An 8,553-nucleotide genomic window follows, 5' to 3' on the forward strand; every position below is an offset into this window, starting at 1 on the left:
TCAACCAAGGTAATGTGAAACAATAAATCTAAACAAACAAAACCAAATAAACATATGCATCAATCAAGTTCAACATAGCAATTTACTTAAAACATAAAATCCATAACATAAAAAATCCCAATCAAACGACAATCAAACAAAGGTTCATCATAGCCTAGGTAGCTTCAAGAGCTTAGCCTAGCATCATATAATCAAAAACAAACATAACAAAATAGCAAGACATGATTAACAATAAGCAAACAAAATATTAAAGGCGATAAAACCCGTAGTCTTCGCGTATATGTGTCTTGCGCTTCACCACTTCGATCCAAGCCTCCAAGACCTTCAATTCTCTTCAAATCAGTAGCATAAGAGGTTTGGGGCTGCTAAAATCGACTATAAGGTTAAGCTTCTATTCAGGTTTATGTTAAAGATGTTTAAATACCCAAAACAAGGCCCAACAAGTGATAAAAAACAAAATTAAAAATCCTCCAGCTTTGCCTAGGAGCCGCGCGACGGGCTTTGGCCTCCCCGGTCGCGCTGCGCGGCGTGCTCCACCAAGGGGGCCGGTCTTACCGGTTCTCTATTCTGACCCTTCCTGACGCGTTCCGGATCTCCGTTTCGGCCCTTTTTAGCTCGTTTTTCATCCTTTTTAATCACGATCAACTCCCGGAACCTACGGAACATAAAAGTGTTAGTAGTATACAAATATCGACTAAAAACGAACAAAAAACTATTAAAATACTAATTAAAATATAGACGGGAAATATAAACATTTAGTATTATATCAAATATCCCCACACTTATTCTTTTTTCGTCCCTGAAAAAGTCTGATGCAGTTGGATCATAATTGGAAAATTACAGTCTTACAAACATATAGGTTAATTTTTAAAGCTCAGAAAAAACGCAAAAACCGCGATCACCGATATTGATTTCACTTAAACCCATGCCTTAATCTTTTCCCGGACAAATAAGATCCGACAATAATAGTACTAAGTGGTTTCCACAATTAAGACCCACTTATTTTCAGCTTTTACCGGACCAGACCACCCCAACTTGACTTAAACCGCAGAATTAGCAGAATTAAAACTTTTGGTGCTCTTTTTTTCCTGAATAGTTAAGACGATCAAGGGTATTGTTTATCCACCTAAGCTTAAGCATCAAAGTCTACCAAGCAGCCATTAGATACGACCAAGGTTCAATTAATTAATAGCTAATGTTCCCCACAACATGACATAACCCCGTTATCAAGCAATACCCCGAACCCATCACCATAGGTGAGCATGCAAAATTTCATCTGTAGGGCTTACATGTAGCATGTCCCTTGTGGTCCGTTTCTTAATGGTAATGAGACGCGAGCAAGGGGACACCACATGGCTAACAGCGTGGATGATCAAGCCTGTAGTGTATTTGTACTTTTGTGATCATATTTATAGACTTATAAGGGTTTTCTCTTTTTGGCTTTATTTTAAATATTCACAACCCCCACTTAGGAATTGTGAATACCCATATGAATAAATTGCATACAGACCCATGGTGTCCGGACGAGAAGCATCCCATCAATACCAGATTTAAGGTTATAAAAACCATACGCCAATGAGGTGTAAAACACTAAACTAGCAGTTTTATTTTATATCACAGGCTACACGGCATACTCTAACGTTAAACCTACCCAAGCATCATATGATAACGTATTCAAATTGTTTTAAATTTTATGACATTTCCACTTTTCATACCAAAAATTGAGGCTTGAGTATGGCCCGACCTTTCATTACTTATCTTCCACGGACAAAACGCTTTACCCACAAAAGATTTCCGTTTTTACCATTTTATCAAATTGCCCTTTCATTTTCAAGGCTGAGCCTACCGACACATCCCAAGTTAGGTGCGCTATATATTGATTATAACAATCAGAGTACTAACTGAATAACCGTACAAACTGAATAACTGTCACCATGCTAAACTTGATTTAGCCTAACTAATGATATATTAGACCTCGGTCTTATTAACTTAAAATTTTGAATCTATCAAATTACCCATGGATTTCTTGGCAGCACCCAAGCATCCAAAGATCCGGTTTGTCAACCTTGGTCGAATCTATAATAATGATGGTGAATAAAATTTTTACGGAAACGCCATCATAGATTCAGATCATCTATCCGAGATTCATACAAATGTATTATGAGAAATAATCCACCAACTCGCGGATATTAGACTTGAACCGAAATCTTGCGATCTTCCTTTCGTCCTTTCCTTGAAAATCCATTACCAAATCAGCACTTTATCATCTTCCACGTCATCTTCTTCTACATCTGTAATCTTCATATGTAACAACTCAACACAGTTAACACACACAACAATGGATACACATTGATGCTTCAAACTGTTTATAATCTAAACAGATCCAGAGACTATCATATACATGCATGTAATATAAAAACTATCAGACTAACCTTGATAGTTAACACCGTGAGAGAAAATCTGAACTAACAGATATGAACAAAATAATGTGTAGGTGTCATTTTAAGTACAAAAAGATATAAAGGCAATGTTATTAATACTAAACAACCAGTTTGTCGATCAGCATTGGAATACGTGACAAAGTAACTCCACTAGTATAAGACTAGTTTAGGTGTGACTAATACTAACCATTAGCAAACCACAACAAAATTATTTGCAAACCCACTCACTGTCACATGTCACTATTTTATAGGACTTCTATTTAATTTGTTTTTCCTTTTCTTTACACATTAGTTAGTTTAAACTATAACATTGATTTTTTATAATAACTTTAATAATTAAGTTTTTAAAAAAATCTAAAAACACAGTCTTGTTCAATTTATTTTTGTAAACACGTCGGTATAAATTTTAACTAAAACAGAGTTTATAAAAAAATATATATTTTTTAATAAAAAGTAAATATTGACCGGCAACAAGAAGATAAAGTGAAGATGATGAAAAAACTTTTCAATATTCTACGCAATGAATAATTTGATGTTTACCCGGTTATATGACCAATAGAGAAGCTCACGTCGCTTTAAAAACAATTTCGTTGAGCATATATATATTTTTAATTTTTTATATATATTTTAAATTAAATATATTGTATATTTATTAAAAATTTATATTCATATTTCTAGTCACTTTCAATAAAAAAACAGAAATTATAAATTGTATTTATTTAATAACCAACTAATTAAGGTTGGGTTGCTAATTAATGTGAAAAGTTGGGTTTGGTTTGGTTTGGTTGGATCGGTTGAAGAGAGAAAAATTAGTTTTATAATAAAGATTGATTTGAGTTAATTTGTGAATGTGGATGGTATAGGAAATGTTAGTGAAGTGTAAGTACTTTTAATTCGGTAACATGTGTCCGTTACATTCTTTACACTCTTTAAGGAAATGTTAGTGAAATCTTAGTACTTTATAGTGACAGTTTTAATTTTAATGTGTGACTAAAGACTATATTATGTTTTACAAAGGGCCATTTTGCTTAAAAGTTGATTATTTGGGCGTTTTTGTATAAAACATGATAAATAAGCAGTTGTATCCAAGCGTCTTTTCGTCATCCCTGTCCCTACTCCCTAATCTATCAGTTTTCAAAGTAATTCAAAATCATGGCGATATCCATCACGCTTCTATACCATCACGAAGGTATTTAATATATGCGTTACACGTTTGATCGATTTATGAATAACCATATGCAACCATGCACAATATTTCGTCTTCCTTTCTATTCGAGTTTTGCATATAATGAATGTAGTTATAAATACATGAATTAAGGTTATATTAATTATACAATTTAATATCTGAATCCGATTTTGATTTTTTAACTTTTGATCAAAATATTTGATATGTATGCATGTTCTTTTGGATTTAATGCAGAAGACTACACGAACATTCAGGGGCTGGAATACGACTACAACTTTAAGAGGGTGGTTAAGGGTTCCTGGTAAGTTATAACTATTCTCTTTTTACTCTTATAATTTCAACTAAACATTATTATATAATAAGTTATAAGTTTATAATTGAAATTTTGTTTATATTGCCGAAATTACCGGTTACATTTGTCAACTGGTAAACATCCGGTCGAAGAGCTTCAGATTGAAGTTCAGATTTGGTGATTATGGGGATATTTTTGAAACGGTTGCTCGTCGGAACGATAGGTTTTACCAGTCACGACAATACAAGGTTCGTAAGTGGGACGACTTTCTGGAAGAGAACTTGATAGATGTCAGGTTGAGGGCCAGTTTCAACTGGAGTGAAGACAAGTCATTGTTCACAATCTATATTGTCAATTACATATTTTATTTTAATGTAAGCTTATATATTTCTGGACATTAAGTTTTTGTTTCTACTACTTTTTAATTATGTGAATGAATATTAGCTTTGATATGGTTATAGTTTATGCTAATTATGGTTAGCCTGATGTAGTTAAGGTAAATTAATATTGTCTTTTATATGAAGAAAATAAGATATTATTGTCAATTAAATATTGCCTTTTATACTTCCTAGGTAATTATGATATAAATCAAATCACTTGGGTTAATGTGTACATGGCTATGAATTACGGCTACCTTGCTAGCCAAAAATCATTCAATGATGATCTAGTCCTTATAACTTCCAATCACCTTTATAAATAATACTAGTCTAATATTAAGTAACGATGCGAGCCAATGGTCGACGTCCGTGATAATCAAAAAGGGTCCACTTGTGCCTAATACAATCAAATGTAAGTGTTAGCTACACTTGTCAATGTACATGTTGACAACTTAACGTTTCAGATTTAACAAATGCATCATTAGATTATCAAGAAAGAAATACATACCTTAGTACGTATAATTAAATCCCGACCGTTATTGCAGTAATAGTCATCTCGGGATTCCTTCCCCCGAATATTTTTTGTCTATGGGGGGCAATACATTTTCATTCTCATAACTAATCACCGTTACTAAACTCCTCATATTCGTACGCGTGCGTATATGTTGTTGGAGGATTCTTGATTACTATTGACATTTTTTTATCGAGCTGGTCTGTCACATAAAAAACTTTCCGTGATTGTGAGCTCAATATGAAAGGATCATTCTTGTGTCCTAATCTACTAAGCTCAACCAATGTGTACCCAAGGTCTTCTTTCTTTACCTCGTTTTTATTGTCAACCCAGTCACACTTCAACAGCAGAATTTTTCTAAAATGGTAATCAAGTACCCATATGTCCTATAAAACCCCATAATAGCTTGTCTCGGTCTAGGTTTTAACTTCTCTAGAAATGTGCAAGTCATTGGCTACTACACTAACCTGACTGTTCTGGTGCACTTTACCTTCTCGATATTTTGTACGAAATGTAAATCCGTTGATGTCATAGACTTCGTAACTCAATACGTTTCTATTTGGTCCATATGAAATCCACCTTACGGTCTCTTATATACTTTCTAACTCTCTCTCAACCTGATACATATATATTACAATGGTGAACTTCAATTCCACGTGATCAAATATAATAAATATTTAACTAGTAAGGCCGTTATGAAATATCTAGTATACGTACGTACCTCATATCGTAACCACATACCAAACTTTAAGTTGTGCTCTTTATCTAGCCATGTTGTTTTCTTTTCAGGATGTTGTTGTTCAAGAAATGCCATGTACCGACTGTAAATAAATATTGACGAATTTTATACACCGTGTAGTAGAAAATAAAATAATATAATCCATGTACATAATACTTAGTCGATATAAGGAACAATCTCGGATGTATGTTGCAGCACATAGAAATGTGCTTTCACGAACAGATCTGAAGAAATGTCGTCCAACGATTTGCCCGTTGATAGTGGGACTCTGTCTTTATTACTTGCTCTATTCTTATTTTCAATCGAGTTGATACCAATAGTCTTCAAGTCTTTTTTGAATTCGCTCAAGAACTCAATCGTCTCCTCAACAACATTCTGTTCAGCAATGCATCCTTCTGGCTTATTTTGTTTCGCACGTGCCTCTTAATAATCGTCATACACCTTTCAAATGGATACATCCACCATGAGCATACGGGACCGCATAACATAACTTCCCTATCAATTTGCACGGTTAAATGAACCATAACATTAAAAAACGATGGACGGAAGTATTTCTCGAGAAGACACAATATCACAAACAAATCCGCCTCCAATTTGTCAACCTCCTCGACCTCGAACTCCTTGCTACAAATTGATTTGAAAAAAAAAACATAACCTGACACTACAACAAAAGGGCTTTCTAGTATGCACAAAAGCATCCTAAAATGCTATTCTATAGGACATTTCATTCAATAGGACCAACGAGAAAAGCGTTTCATGTACAGGGGTCGTAATAAGTCTCGGAACTCAAAAAATGTCTTGATATCCCAAATAAGATTATGAAACCAATTTTATGGTCGCATAAAATATCCAATAACAACCAAAAAGCGTCCCAATAAAAACATATTGGGACAATTTTACGATGTTTTAACATGTGCTTGTCCACTTTCAATCTTTTGATACACATACAAGCGACCTTAAAAATAAATTTACAAGACCCTTAAGATGTACCATTATAGGTAGTTTAATACCAAAAAAAAAGTCCTAATATCCCAAATAAGATTATGAAACCAATTTTTTGGTCACATAATATATTTATTAACAACCCAAAATGCGTCCCAATAAAAACATATTAGGACACTTTTACAATGTTTTGACATGTGTTTACCTAATTATAAACTTTTGACACATATACAAGTGTCCTTAAATGTTAATTTATAGGAACCTTATGATGGAATAGTGTAGTACCAAGAAAAAGGTCCTAATATCCCAAACAAGATTATGAAACTAAATTTTATGGTTGCATAATATGTCTATGAACAACTTAAACAACGTCCTAAAAAAACATATCATGACACTTTTACAATGTTCTAACGTTTCATAGGATAAAATTCGAAGTCATAACAAATCATATTATACAACCCTTTTATAAACGTCCACACACACAATTTTACGATACATTTTGGACATCTAAATATTGAAAGAAATAAAAATTCATTATATTAAATAAGCTTTTTCATAACAAAAACACTAACATAAATAAGTTATAACATTATCCAACATAAACTCTTGTAACATTCAACAAAAAAATTAAAAGCAATAAAAGAAACAAGCACCATAAAATCCCGAGTCATCATGCGTCCTCAATCCTCACGGACTACCTACAAATAAACCATCTATGTATAAGCACCGAGTTCCATGTTATTATAATTATTCGTATCACAAGTTTAACAAATACATACCGAGATGAATGGACAAGGCCATGCGATGGATGCACCAATACAATCTTGAATTGTGGAAAATAACCCGTATGGTCTCCAACTTTTCATCTATTTTTAATGGTACTTGAATAGTTACCTCACACCATTTTGGTCCAGTCTCTGTACAACCAACTAGCTCATTTGGGTCCAGGCTCTTCACCCATCCTCTTGCCACAGGCTCAGTAGGGTTTAAAATGCTTTTGAGGAAAACTTCATCTCTGACCTAGATTTAGAAAAGAAGGTTTTACACTAGCAGGTTAACATTTTATTGAAAAATTAATTTGAAAAAAAAACATCAATAGACATTGTTGTTTTCTAGTGTAACCCAATGTAACCGTTATTTAATCACCAACATACAATCAATTTTGGATGAGTCTACAAGCTAAAGAATTACCTCTATTTCGCAGCTTTTACATATCCTACGTCTAACAAAGTATCCAAATTACATACTAATCCTCTTTTTGACCATGTACTTCGTGCAAAGTATAGTGACGTGCCTATTGTATATAACATAACTTACAACATGTGGAACACTAAAAATTTATATAGAAAAATACCCGTAAACATGGAGGTCCAATGGGGGAAAGATGGCGATGTAAAAGGTGCAACACTAGAATCATCCTTCAACCCTTTCATCTCGGATACCTGGGCTTCTAACTGGACCACGGTACTAGTAAGTTATTCACATTTAGACTTCAGTTGGATGTTTTCTCTACGACATGCTGAACGACTTGGTATTACACCCCAAACATCAGAACCACGAACAATTAGACCATACATGACTGCATCACCATTTTGATCTTTACCCATTACCTTTGAAAAACATCATCTGGTCTAGGATTATCGGTCGAACCCTTAGGAAGATTAGAAATAAGTTTTTTTCATTTGTGTTTGTATTAGATATAATAACAAAAATAAGATATGTATTTTTAACACCATCAAGAACGCATAGAAAAGATATGTATATGAATATATAAGCATATTACTTACAATTGCATTTGCTGCTTCCTCAATTTTTGTAGTTTCATGTTTGGAGAAGCATGCTTAATATAACACATACTACATTTGCACATCATCCTTAACATAACACATCAATGTTCAATGTTATATATTAATAAAAAAAGCATCTTGTACATAAACAATTGACTAGTTTGTAAATGGACAAAAATCTTGTAAGTTAGCCGGTTTGTTTCGATTGTTCTCTATTAAGCCTAAAATAATTTATATACATAATGTTACATATGCAATTTGGTCGGGTTTTATACAAC

General features: G+C 33.4%; 1 long non-coding RNA gene across 1 annotated transcript; it reads right to left on the reverse strand.

Annotated features, from left to right (window-relative positions):
• Positions 1–7,043: 7,043 nt before the first annotated feature.
• On the reverse strand, positions 7,044–7,949 carry LOC143577347 (uncharacterized). The gene is made up of 3 exons (XR_013143098.1): positions 7,843–7,949; positions 7,268–7,508; positions 7,044–7,186 (listed from the first exon to the last, which is right to left on the reverse strand). It is a non-coding gene; the product is annotated as an uncharacterized LOC143577347 (long non-coding RNA).
• Positions 7,950–8,553: the final 604 nt, after the last annotated feature.

The sequence above is a fragment of the Bidens hawaiensis genome, unplaced genomic scaffold (assembly GCF_021521415.1).
Source record: "Bidens hawaiensis isolate Kalapana, Puna unplaced genomic scaffold, B.hawaiensis_p1.1 tig00028516_1, whole genome shotgun sequence".
NCBI classification, from domain to species: domain Eukaryota; kingdom Viridiplantae; phylum Streptophyta; class Magnoliopsida; order Asterales; family Asteraceae; genus Bidens; species Bidens hawaiensis.